Consider the following 15000-nt stretch of genomic DNA (forward strand, 5'->3'; position numbering starts at 1 on the left):
GGTGAATAAACCACTCGATTTACGCCCATTCGACTCACACCTACTGGATTTACGTCCATTCGACTTGCAATACCATTATACATTTTCTGTGAAACGTCGAACCAAGATGACGGCTGAATTGTAAGTTTGGCTTTTAAACCGTTTTTTTTTCCTTCTGTTTTATTTCCTTTCATTATCATCTAATAGACACATTAAATTCAATAGTTCTAAGAACAAGCCTTTAATTCTACCGACGTTGTGCTAAGCTTTTCTTAGCACGTTGGTAAATGCTGTATGTTTTGTTGGAATTTACGTTAAATGCACCGGTAGTTTTTATAAGGGCAGTTATGTCTAACATTTCTTCTTTGGAAGCCTTGAATAGAATAATCAAGGCTCTTATCATTGATGAAGGGAAAGTGAACGTGTGCTCTTTCATGCCTGGAATATATCACAGCTATCTCCTTTGAGATTTACTTTTCTATTCTGTTATCTTGTTATATATTTCCTTGCCATCTCTACATATGTCCCACCCAATCTAAAAGCCTTGTATACATTTTACTGTAAAAATGGTAATCCACTGATAACATTAATGTTATCTTGGTATATTCATGCACTGAAGTATTGTGACAATATAGTGAATATTATGATTAGTTATTGAACATGACATTTCCAATCTTTACCTGAGAGGTATTGTGACAAACAGTGAACATTGTGATTAGTTGCTGAACATCACACTTCAAATCTTTACCTGAGAGGTATTGTGACATTATCATGAATATTGTGATTAGTTTGCTGAACATCACATTTCAAATCTTTACCTGAGAGGTATTGTGGTATTATAATGAACATTTTGATTAGTTCCTGAACATCACATTTCAGATCTTTACCTGAGAGGTATTGTGACATTACAATGAACATTGTGATTAGTTGCTGAACATCACATTTCAAATCTTTACCTGAGAGGTATTGTGGCATTATAATGAACATTGTGATTAGTTGCTGAACATCACATTTCAAATCTTTACCTGAGAGGTATTGTGGCATTATAATGAACATTGTGATTAGTTGCTGAACATCACGTTTCAAATCTTTGACTGAGAGCTACAGTGAAACTCGTCGCTTACTGAAATAACCAACCGAACAGAAAAAAAGAAAGTCATTCACATTACAAGAGAAAAGAAGGGAGTAACTACTACTCTGTTTCGCAGCCAAGGGACAGAAATCACGCAATATCCTCTCCACTGATTGATCGATCAGACAAAGTGACGCGTCACATTGCAGGATGGATATGGACGTAATTCAATAAAATTGTTGCAACCTTCGTTTCCTCACGGATCTCTCACTAATTAAACGTGGTGATTCTGTCATGCTTTTCTCTTCTGATGTCCCAGGAACAACTCTGATTACAAAAGGAGAGAGATTTCACTGAAAACAATTCGTTTGCGTTTCAGAGGCCAAAGAAAATATTATCATTAATTGCTGTTGCAATTCCGGTTTGGGTTTGAATTTTGTTTCGAATTTTTGATTTTTGGACGCAGTTAATAATTAAGGAAATAAAGTTATAATAATAATAATAATAATAATAATAATAATAATAATAATAATAATAATAATAATAATAATAATAATAATAATAATAAAACCTGAATCCAGACGAACGATTTCTGATTGGATATTTTAATAAAAGACTTCCCATATTCCGCACACTATCCTTTTCCAACATGAATATCGGCCAGTTGCTGACTAACATCGCTGAGCCTGAAGAGCGAATCATAAGGAAGATAGAAAAGACACTATATAAGATAAATTCGCATAATACAGCCATCCTTTTTAATAAGACCTGTTTAAAAGAGGGTCTACTTCCTTCAAATAATAATAATAATAATAGAATATTTGGCTAATAATGATAATAACAATAACAACAGTTATAATGATAATAATAATGAACTAATGATCCCCTGTAAAGACGCTATAATATCGAGAATTAAAATCCACAGAAATGTTAAAAATATTAATGTTCAGAGTTAAAAATGATAAGGAGAGATTTTCAGATACTACTCGGTATCCTCAATAATAATGATAATAATAGAGTGCATTAATAGAAATCTTGGCTAAAAATAATAATACTAATAATAGACTGAATTAGTAGAATTCTTGGGTCATAATAATAATAATAATAATAATAATAATAATAATAATAATAATAATAATAATAATAATTGGTAGAACTTGAACACTCGTCTCGTCAAAAGAAATTAAGACTTTTCCTCACTAGGACTTGTCGTAGCAAAAGGAGAGAGACTGAGTGAAAATGAGAGAGAGAGAGAGAGAGAGAGAGAGAGAGAGAGAGAGAGAGAGAGAGAGAGAGAGCGTAGGAAGGGTCGATAGAAAAAGGCGGAGGAGAGAAAGAAACGGGGATAAACGAAGCTAATAACGACACGGTTAATTACGCATTTTCTTTTTTACAGCTTCGGTTCATTTCACTCCCTGGCTTACCTGGAAGAAGCCTGTTGTTCATTTTGTTGAGCATTAACCCTTTTTTTTTCTTTTATTTCTTTCAGTCCTTCTCTTTATAGCATTTCGTTTGGTTTTTGGCATTAGTCTTTCTTTTCTTATCTGTTTATTTATACGAATTTTGATTATTTAAAAAAAATTCATTAATTTTTTGGGGAGGCTGCGAGTTTCATTATTGTGATAATTATTGTATATTTTGATGTACAGTTATGCACACACACACACACACATATCCTTTATATATACACATTTATATATATATACATATATATATATATATATATATATATATATATATATATATATATATATATATATTATGCATGATATTATATATATTATTATAATATATACAAGTATATTGAAGAGAGAGAGAGAGAGATAGAGAGAGAGAGAGAGAGAGAGAGAGAGAGAGAGAGAGAGAGAGAGAGAGAGAGAGATCTAATACAGATTGTCAATTTTGAGGACAAATATTTTTTCTGAGTAGCTTTGGTTTCGATCCGAGGTTGAATATTGGAATAAGGAATTCAATTACTGTTGAGAAAAAAAGTAGAAAATGCGCCCAATTTCTTCGGCGCAATCGAGTTTTCTGTAGATCGTATAATCATGACCACCGACAATAGATATATCTTTCGGTGGTCTCAGTATGATGCTGTATGAACCGCGGCCAATGAAACTTTAACCACAGCCTGGTGGTGGCTGCATATATCGTTGCCAGACGCACGGTCATGGCTAACGTTAACCTTATATAAAAGAAAAACTACTGAGACTAGATTACTACAATTTGGTATGTCTGATGATTGGAGGATGGGTGATCAACATACCAATTTGCAGCCCTCCAGCCTCAGTAGTTTTTAAGATCTGAGGGCGGACAGAAAAAGTGCGGACAGAAAAAAGTGCGGACGGACAGACAAAGCCGGCACAATAGTTTTCTTTTAGAGAAAACTCAAAACTATTTAAATCCCGCTATTTTACAATAAAGTGTCTTACCATTTCAACGAATGTCTTTCTAAGAAAAAAGAAAATAAAGAATTTTCTTAAAGCTTACTCCAGCTTTCTGTGTTTCAGTGACTGGAATAGAGCGCTGGAAACTGGAACGGCTGACGCCCGGGTCCAGTTCCCACTCTGGAGGGTCCTTCTGTTGTTTCAGGTAATTCTCAGGAAGGATAAGATATTGCATTCTTCGCCAGGGACGTCTGGAAGCGATGGCCTCCTTCGAAGGAGACTGCAGTGTCAAGTTTACTTTAAAAAAAAAGTAAAAAATGCTCCGAAGTTTCTTCGGCGCAATCGAGTTTCTGCACAGCTTATACTCAAGGCCACCGAAAATACATCTATCTTTCGGTGGTCTCGGTATAATACTGTATGAGCCGCAGCCCATGAAACTCTCAGCCGGGCGTGGTGGCCTGTGTTATTGCGTTGCCAGAAGCACGATCATGGCTAACTTTAACCTAAAATAAAATAAAAACTACTGAGTCTCTGAGGCTAGAGGGCTGCAATTTCGTATGTTTGATGATTGAAGGGTGGATGATAGACATACCAATTTGCAGCCCTCTAGCCTCAGTAGTTTTTAACCCTTTGATTACGGCCGAGATGAGACCTCACACTTACCACAATCCGGAGGGTTTTCAGACGGTAGTCACCCGTAGCATGCTACCAGACGCACGAAATCGTAAACAATCATTGTAATAGCGTTTGTATTTGTTGTTTTGCTGCAAATTAGCCTGTTTTATTTATATGATAATATTGTGATAGTAGCGATCCGTGATATAGATATTATGCAATTAATGTAACAACACAAATAAATAAACATAGGATAAGTACTATATATCGGGGTTTAGTGTTGCCAGAGGTATAAGCACTGCACTGATTGAGGATGACAGTCTTTTTTTTTTTTGTCATTTTCTCTAATTCTGTTTGAATCTGTAAAGGACAGCTACATCACAGTTGTGTATTATAGTTAAAAATTATTTGTATATTCGTCAGAAAACTAATCATAAAGAATGTTCATCATTTTTATGGTTCCGCTTACTATTCCACTAGCTGGGCAAAAAAAAAAAAGAGAGAGAGAGAGAGAGAGAGAGAGAGAGAGAGAGAGAGAGAGAGAGAGAGAGGCGTGACAGAATAAAAATTTTTACCTATGATTTATTCCTTCTAATTGTACATCAATAACATTGAGAGTAAGTAGACACAATCACAATATTGGTTGCAATATTAACCACATTTCTGGGTAATATTTTTATCAATGATCAAGCACCCAGCTGACAAGGGATACGCAATCTAGAAATTCAGATGAATTCTGCAGTGTTTGAAAAATGGTTTAAAACCCAGCTTCTTCCCAATATAGGGCCATCTGCCATCATAGTGTTGGATAACGCTTCTTATCATTCAGTTCGAATTAATAAACCTCCGACAATGTCTGCCAAAAAGGATGAAGTTAAAGACTGGCTAATAAAAATTAGTAAAGTTGCAAAGACATTCATGTAAAGAAAATGATTACGTGATTGACAGACTGGCAAGAGATCATGGACATAGTGGTTAGGCTGCCTACATATCACTGCCAGTATAATGCAACAGAACTGATATGGGCGCAGGTGAAATCATACGTGGCAAAGAAGAATCATTTTAAAAATCAGACCTGCTTCCTTTGGTCAAAGAAGCAATTGAATCCATATCTTCTGACAACTGGGCCAATGATGTGAGACATGCCGAAGATATAAAAAGAGATGACGCTTCAAGAGATGTTTGCATTGATAAATATATAGATTCTTTTGTTATCGATGTAGCATCCTCTGACGAGGATTCTTCATAAGTAATGTCTCCTCATACTTCGATTGTAAATAAATTTATTGCTTTCCCTTGTTGTGTGATATCCTGTTGAACACTGAAATTGAAATAAATTGAAATATAGATCTGTTTTTCGACAGAAAGTGGCAGAAATATCTTTAAAAATCTACATATAACAGAAATGCCACAGCAGTGATGAGTATCATATGACAGTGCTTTAAAAGCACAGGTAAATCTAATACTGTATAAATGTGTAATATATATATATATATATATATATATATATATATATATATATATATATATATATATATATATATATATATAATTGTGATATAGTTTTGAGCTTTTGAATTGCTTTCTTTCGTGCATGCCGTAATCCGTCTTTACCTCCTTGCTGTATCAAGGTTGAATTTTTCACTGTACAGCTATAAAATAGCTCATAATAAACATTCTTTAAATATTGTTACACCTATATATATATATATATATATATATATATATATATATATATATATATATATATATATATATATATATATATATATATATGGGTGTAACAATATTTAAAGAATATTTATTATGAGCTATTTTATAGCTGCACAGTGAAAATTCAACCTTTGATACAGCAAGGAGGTAAAGACGGATCACGGCATACACGAAAGAAAACAATTCAAAAGCTCAAAACTATATCACAATTATATGACTTCGATAACAGCAAAGGAACAGTAATAAAAACTATAGTAGATGACGTAACTCAAGAACATTGCTCAGTACAGCATCCAAATAAACAAAACTGAAAATGAAAGCACATCTAGGTTTCCAAATTTCTTGCATCTATCATTTTCATATATTGAATTTTTTTTTTTTTTTATCTAAAATTTAAGTGGGACAACAAAACTTCATTCAGAACTTTCTATTATAGTACACGTGCTTGATAACAGGCGCAAACAATGAGAGCTTGAAGTCAGAAGGTTAATGGTCAGTTTAAGAGGGGCAAAGTCTCTTCCTAAAACGGTCGTACTATAGTAACCCCACCCCCGGCCTTTCTTGTTTACTTGCTAACCTTGTTTACTCTTATTCAGTTTTCATCCTCTGGACTTTACTACTGAAGGTAATCTATTTCTTGTTTTGTCATTGTCATTTTTCAATCTTTAAAGCATTTTAATTTTGTAAGCTCTGTTGTCAGTTTTAATTAGTGTTTTTGTATCTTTTTAGCCAGAAAAGATGGGATATGGGTGATCCTGAAGCGCACCTATTAATAAATATATCAATGATGAGCTGACTGTTCTTCCTATCCGTACTCTTTACTATATATATGCATATATGTATATATATATATATATATATATATATATATATATATATGTATATATATATATATATATATATATATATGTATTTATATATATATATATATATATATATATATATATATATATATATATATATATATTATATATATACATATATATATATATATATATATATATATATATATATATATATATATATATATATATATTTCTATCTATGCATCTATCTCTGTGTCTAACTATCTAACTATCTGTTAATACACACACTAACACACACATATATGTATACATACGTATATATTAACTTTATCACATACACAATTGTTCTGTGCATTAACTAAATTACTAAAGGACCTCATTCAAACTGGATGGTATCTATAGATACCATGCAGTTTGAATGAGGTCCTTTTTAATATATATATATATATATATATATATATATATATATATATATATATATATATATATATATATATATATATATATATATATATATACATCACGAAGGAAGCAGTAGGGAAAGGCATCCTCATCATCTACAGTTTATTTTCAATGCCGACGTTCCATGACGAATTCCAAGTCGCATTTTCAAGGCTATAAAATATAATATAATTTGCGAACATCAATAACAAATTAATGCAATGGCAACAGCTCTTTATGTAGTAAAAATATTTAAAACAAAACACCTCATTCCAAGACAAGTCAATAATGAGTAAAAGGAGTTCACTAAAATCTTAAAACAACCTACCTATATGAAAGAAAGAACAAGACTAACATAAATAAGTACAAACAGAGTGAGGAAAACCAGTTGCCCAAACTAGGCTATAAACAATTTCACTGAGGACGATTGAGTATTTAACGACGGCACAGTCTTCCTGATAATTATGGATTCTAGGATGGTTAAGTCGTTGTTGTTCTGCACTCGGCCTAGCTGTCAATATAAGTTTTACATAATTTTGAATGATTTCGTATATTTGATTGCTCAGGATTAGATAACCTGCTACCTGTTCTATGACTTATGCCCCTGTGGGAATCTATGCGGACCTTCAACAGCCTCCTCGTGCATCCCACATATGTATATCCCGTGATCACATCCCGGGCAAGTGTACTTGTAAACAACGCTGGACGAAAACAGAGGACTGAGCCGGTCTTTGACCCTGAACAGAGACCCTATTGTAAAGGGATTTTTCGGGATGATTTTCAGGTTTAAAGCTGGAAAACTCTTTTGAATAATGGCTGTGCATTTTCTCCTAAAAGTATCATCATGCACGAAAGGGAAACTTGCATACATCTTTAGTTTCGGCACAGTCGATTCAGGTGTTGCCGGAGTCATTTTCTGTAGTAGCAGTTTATTTAGGATCTGAAAAAAGTCGTGATGGAAAACAATTATTATTGAAATATTTCACTAAAAAGGATATCTCATCGTGGAAACTCTTCCAGTTTGACGAGTGGGTGTAAGCCCTATGGAGGAGGGTTAAAATAGAGTTCAGTTTCAAATGAAAGAAACACGAACTATAAAAATTCATTCCCAAACCAGTAAATGTATTTTTTCTATACACACCTGTGTAAAAACCTGAGCCACCTCTGGAAATAATAAGATCAAGGAAGGGGAGTTTGTTATTTACCTCCTTCTCCATAGCGAACCTTATGTTTGGATGTTGTCGGATGACGAACTCCAGAAAGGACTCTGCATGACATTCATGACGAAATAGGGAGAACGTGTCGTCAACATATCTTCGATAAAATAGAGGGCGGAACCTAATGGGACATTCTTCTATTATGCGCTCCTCCAGGAGCACATGAAGATGTTAGCAAAAATTGGACCAAGTGGTGATCCCATGGCCATCCCTTCAGTTTGTTTATACAAACTGAAGGCAAAGGTCGTGTCCAGCACGGCCAGCTCTAAAAGTTGTTTAAAAAAATGTCCTACTAAAATTATTAAAAATTGCATCTTCATCAGTAAAAAGTTTGCTTAATATTATCTCAGTATTATTATTATATTATTATTATTATTATTATTATTATTATTATTATTATTATTATTATTATTATTATTATTATTATTATTGGAGAAGCAATTCCACAGTTATGTATATGTACATATATTTAAAGATAAATATACAACTGTGGATTTGCTACTTCATTTTAAGACTCATGCTACTATGAGTATTTTTTTATTACTATTATTTTTTTTTTTAGAATATGAATCCAATTCATACGGGACAAGCATACAGGGACCATTGACTTGAAATACAAGCCTCCAAAGTATATGGTAGACAGGTTTTCCAGGAATATTGGAAAAGTTTTCCGTGCGTCTTTAATAGTGTTCTTGAAGACTCTAAAACTTATTTCTTTTCCGAAGAAGAATTTTTATTTAAATAAGACAAGTTGATTTAAACTACTCTGTATCCTTCAAAAATCTACTATTATAATTTGATGCTGGTACCATAAAAAAACTATATATTTATAACTTACTCTGCTAAGCGAAAAACTTAATCATTCCTTGCTGGAGGCAGCCATCTCTCTCTCTCTCTCTCTCTCTCCCCTTAATAAGGTGATCAATGGCAATGGAGAAGCCTTGTTAAAACAAAAAGGTCACTTTTCTCTTGAAGCTGACTGGATTACTGGGCGCTAGTGATGACCATTTCAGGAAACAGAAATTCTTGAGACCACCTTATTTTTAACTATTGGGAAAAATTAACGCACACAGACGCACAAACCAGTGTATACACACACACACACACACACACACACACACACACATATATATATATATATATATATATATATATATATATATATATATATATATATATATATAAATATATATATATATACTTATATATACATATATTTATGTATATGTATCTATCTATAATAATAATTTCAAGTTGATCTTGTCCTCCCTGGGGTGAAATTTTTGAAAGCTTTATTGCCACGAAAATAGCATTTTTTTTTAAAGAAATAAATGTAAATGTAGCGAAAAATCATCATCATCGTATCCTTTTCCCTCGTCGTCGGGAGGAGATATCTATCTATCTATCTATCTATCTATCTATCTATCTATCTATCTATCTATATGTATATATATACATATATATAGATATATAAATATATGTAGATATACATATATATATATATACATATATATATATATATATATATATATATATATATATATATATATATATATATATATATATATATATATATATATATATATATATATATATATATATATATATATATATATATATATATATATATATATATATATATATATATATATATACATGTATATAATATATATATATATGAATATATATATATATATATATATATATATATATACATATATACTGTATATATTTATATATATATATGTGTATGTATATATACATACATATATATATATATATATATATATATATATACATATATATATAAATATATATATATATATATATATATATATATATATATATATATATATATATATATATATATATATATATATATATATATATATATATATAAATATATTTATATATATATATATATATATATATATATATATATATATATATATAAATATATATATATATATATATATATATATATATATATATATATATATATATATATATATATATATATATATATATATATATATATATATATATATATATATATATATATATATATATATATATATATATATATATATATATATAAATATATATATATATATATATATATATATATATATATATATATATATATATATATATATATATATATATATATATATATATATATATATATATATATATATATATATATATAAATATATATATATATATATATATATATATATATATATATATATATATAATATATATATATATATATATATATATATATATATATATATATATATATATATATATATATATATATATATATATATATATATATATATATATATATATATATATATATATATATATATATATATATATATATATATATATATATATATATATATATATATATATATATATATATATATATATATATATATATATATATTTCTCCCGGCGACGAGAGAAAAGGATACGATGATGATTTTTCACTAAATTTTTAATTTCTTTTTTTTTTTTTTTTTTTTAAATATTGATGTTTTCGTGGCAATAAAGCTTTCAAGAAAATTTCATACCTTCTGCTGCAAGAAAGAATCATTGTCGCCTGGCGCCGTAATATCTTCGTGTTTTTCCTGCAGTCGTTTTAGAATTCTTCAGCTCATGCGTATAGTGCCATCACTCAATAGGTGCACTGACACCAAGGACTACAGTGGCCATCTCAGGGATCCTCCAGGAAGACGTCTTGAAGCCTTCAGAGACAGCATGTGAGCAAAGAAGGCGAAGTTTATGGTTAAAATGAACTGGATGACGAAGCAGATCGACTAAAAGAGATTTTCAAGAGGGAAAAGTACATCACGAGAATGGCAGATAGCTTCAGTCTGTAATTGTTTACTGCTGAAAATATGGACTACTTCATGGAGCAGTATGAAGTCGAGGTTCCCGCCTTCTGCGATTATTCGGCACCTCTACAGTCGTATTGTCACTCACGGACGCAAGCTCTTCATTCGAAATAAGGAAGGAAATAATCAAGAAGAGAGGAAGACAGTGGAACGGAGGAACTGAAGAATTTATACGAAATAAAAGGTAGAGAACTTGAGGTGTTTTCTAAGCTGATTGAGAGGGGATTTTGGATGCCCAAAATTACCGCTTGGAGCAGTTCTTCGCTCGAAATAAGAAAGAGAAGGAACAAAAAGAGACGACATCGGCGTGGAGGTATACTGAAGAATGCTGACGAAGAATAAAGTAGATAACCTGAGGTGTTAGAAACTACTTCAAAGATTTTGATTCACAGAATTACTTTTCGGAGAAGCAAGGAAGAATCGAAGGGATGATCAATATCGTCAGTAAGAGGGAATCTCATAAGTTTATAGAAGACGACTCCTTAAAGCAAAGAAGCTGTTTATGTGCCAGAAAAAGAACTCCAAGTAATGGTTATCGCGATGTTGAAATGATCTAAAACCTTCGAGATTTTCCCTGAAGACATTTTGGAATCCTTAAGTCCTCCGGCTCCTGGAAGGACGAGAGAAATGCCATTCGCGCATGCGCCGAGCTTCAAAGAGTCCAAGAACAATCTCCGAGATGCTTCAAATCGTCTGCCAGGCTGAAGCCTTCGGAGACAGAAAGTGTCAGTTTTGAAAAGTAGGGTAAGAGAAAGCAAAGAGTATTGGTGAGGGGAAGGGTCCGACCAGAGGCCGCTTCCTTCCTCCAAGGAAGCAGCCTGGCGGGTCTGACCCTTCCCATGGAAAGGGCCCAAGCCCTTTAAGGATTGGCCCCAAAAGCCTACAAGGCTTGCCAGTCTTTTGAGGGCAGCCTTGAAGGGAAGGGTCCGACTCCAGAGGCTGCTTCCTCGGAGGAAGGCAGGTATCCTGTCAGGCTGGGGAAGCAGGCCTGGAGAGGGCCCAAGAACTTCAAGGATGAGGCCCAAAGTCCTCCTAGGCTGGCCAGTCTCTTGAGGGCAGCCTTGAAGGGAAGGGTCTGACCAGAGGCTGCTTCCTCGGAGGAAGGCAGGTATCCTGCCAGGCTGGGGAAGCAGGCCTGGAGAGGCCCAAGAACTTCAAGGATGAGGCCCAAAGTCCTCCAAGGATGGCCAGTCTCTTGAGGGCAGCCTTGAAGGGAAGGGTCCGACCCAGAGGCTGCTTCCTCGGAAGAAGGCAGGTATCCTGCCAGGCTGGGGAAGCAGGCCTGAGAGGGCCCAAGAACTTCAAGGATGAGGCCCAAAGTCCTCCAAGGCTGGCCAGTCTCTTGAGGGCAGCCTTGAAGGGAAGGGTCTGACCCAGAGGCTGCTTCCTCGGAGGAAGGCAGGTATCCTGCCAGGCTGGGGAAGCGGGCCTGGAGAGGGCCCAAGAACTTCAAGGATGAGACCCAAAGTCCTCCAAGGATGGCCAGTCTTTTGAGGGCAGCCTTGAAGGAAGGGTCCTGACCAGAGGCTGCTTCCTCGGAGGAAGGCAGGTATCCTGCCAGGCTGGGGAAGCAAGCCTGGAGAGGGCCCAAGAACTTCAAGGATGAGGGCCCAAAGTCCTCCAAGGACTGGCCAGTCTCTTAAGGGCAGCCTTGAAGGGAAGGGTCTGACCCAGAGGCTGCTTCCTTGGAGGAAGGCAGGTATCCTGCCAGGCTGGGGAAGCGGGCCTGAGAGGGCCCAAGAACTTCAAGGATGAGACCCAAAGTCCTCCAAGGATGGCCAGTCTCTTGAGGGCAGCCTTGAAGGGAAGGGTCCGACCCAGAGGCTGCTTCCTCGGAGGAAGGCAGGTATCCTGCCAGGCTGGGAAGCAGGCCTGGAGAGGGTCCAAGAACTTCAAGGATGAGGCCCAAAGTCCTCCTAGGCTGGCCAGTCTCTTAAGGATAGCCTTGAAGGGAAGGGTCTGACCCAGAGGTTGCTTCCTCGGAGGAAGGCAGGTATCCTGCCAGGCTGGGAAGCGGGCCTGGAGAGGGACCAAGAACTTCAAGGATGAGACCCAAAGTCCTCCAAGGCTGGCCAGTCTCTTGAGGGCAGCCTTGAAGGGATGGGTGGGCAGCCTTGAAGGATGGGTCCGACCCAGAGGCTGCTTCCTCGGAGGAAGGCAGGTATCCTGCCAGGCTGGGGAAGCAGGCCTGGAGAGGGCCCAAGAACTTCAAGGATGAGGCCCAAAGTCCTCCAAGGATGGCCAGTCTCTTAAGGGCAGCCTTGAAGGGAAGGGTCTGACCCAGAGGCTGCTTCCTCGGAGGAAGGCAGGTATCCTGCCAGGCTGGGGAAGCAGGGCTGGGAGAGGGCCCAAGAACTTCAAGGATGAGACCCAAAGTCCTCCAAGGCTGGCCAGTCTCTTGAGGGCAGCCTTGAAGGGAAGGGTCTGACCCAGAGGCTGCTTCCTCGGAGGAAGGCAGGTATCCTGCCAGGCTGGGGAAGCAGGCCTGGAGAGGGCCCAAGAACTTCAAGGATGAGGCCCAAAGTCCTCCAAGGATGGCCTTGAAGGGGAAGTCTCTTTAAGGGCAGCCTTGAAGGGAAGGGTCTGACCCAGAGGCTGCTGCTTTCTCGGAGGAAGGCAGGTATCCTGCCAGGCTGGGGAAGCAGGCCTGGAGAGGGCCCAAGAACTTCAAGGATGAGACCCAAAGTCCTCCAAGGCTGGCCAGTCTCTTGAGGGCAGCCTTGAAGGGAAGGGTCCGACCCAGAGGCTGCTTCTCTCGGAGGAAGGCTGCAGTATCCTGCCAGGCTGGGGAAGCAGGCCTGGAGGGCCCAAGAACTTCAAGGATGAGGCCCAAAGGCCTCCAAGACTGGCCAGTCTCTTAACCCTATCTGGTGCAAGTTGGGTCTGGGCAGACCCACCCTACGTTGGGATTTTTTTCATTTTTAGATAATTTTATTTAATAATCGTTTTTAGTTGATTCTATGATTACCAAAATATGGGAAATTATTAATTATTTTAATTTTCATTAGCCCTTTGATTACGGCCGAGATGAGACCTCACACTTACCACAATCCGGAGGGTTTTCAGACGGTAGTCACCCGTAGCATGCTACCAGACGCACGAAATCATAAACAATCATTGTAATAGCGTTTGTATTTGTTGTTTTGCTGCAAATTAACCTGTTTTATTTATATGATAATATTGTGATAGTAGCGATCCGTGATATAGATATTATGCAATTAATGTAACAACACAAATAAATAAGCTGCCAGTAATAAAGGAATATTCCAAAATCGGCAATTATTCCAACGGTCACGCCAACCAAATTCGACAAAGTGGAAGGTACAGCGAGCTGAAAACAAAGGGTCATTTCTGTCAAAGCACACGTGCATCTCAATATCACCTACATACATACATACAGTATATGTACAAAACACACACATTACTGCATCTATATATATATATATATATATATATATATATATATATATATATATATATATATATATATATATATATATATATATATATGAATCCATGACAACGGCAACAATGATTACACGACACAACAATACATTTTGGACACTAGCGAATATGGACATTTGGAAGGTGACAATCGTATTTCCATGGCTGAGACGTGGGTGGTACGTGAGATGCCGGAATCCTTTTGATGGAAATGACCGGTCGTTGTTTTCTGCTCTTGCTTACCTTCCACCTGTGTTGAGTTTGGTGGCCCTGAACGCTGGAATACTACCTGGGAATAGGGCCTGGGATTATCCCTTGTCCTTCGGACAGATTCCAATTCAATGTTTGATTGACGATGGCGGTCAAAAGTCAGGGGAAAGTGGAAACAACCTCCTTGAATGGAAATCGTATTAGCCGCAA

General features: G+C 35.6%; 1 protein-coding gene across 1 annotated transcript in view; it reads left to right on the forward strand.

Annotated features, from left to right (window-relative positions):
- Positions 1-2621: 2621 nt before the first annotated feature.
- Positions 2622-15000, forward strand: part of LOC136826726 (uncharacterized) — a 194047-nt gene continuing 181668 nt past the window's right edge. The window contains exon 1 of the mRNA XM_067084130.1: positions 2622-2627. The gene's annotated coding sequence lies outside the window, so the exon portion shown is untranslated. The remainder of the gene's footprint in view (positions 2628-15000) is intronic.

The sequence above is a fragment of the Macrobrachium rosenbergii genome, chromosome 41 (genome assembly GCF_040412425.1).
Source record: "Macrobrachium rosenbergii isolate ZJJX-2024 chromosome 41, ASM4041242v1, whole genome shotgun sequence".
Lineage (NCBI taxonomy): Eukaryota > Metazoa > Arthropoda > Malacostraca > Decapoda > Palaemonidae > Macrobrachium > Macrobrachium rosenbergii.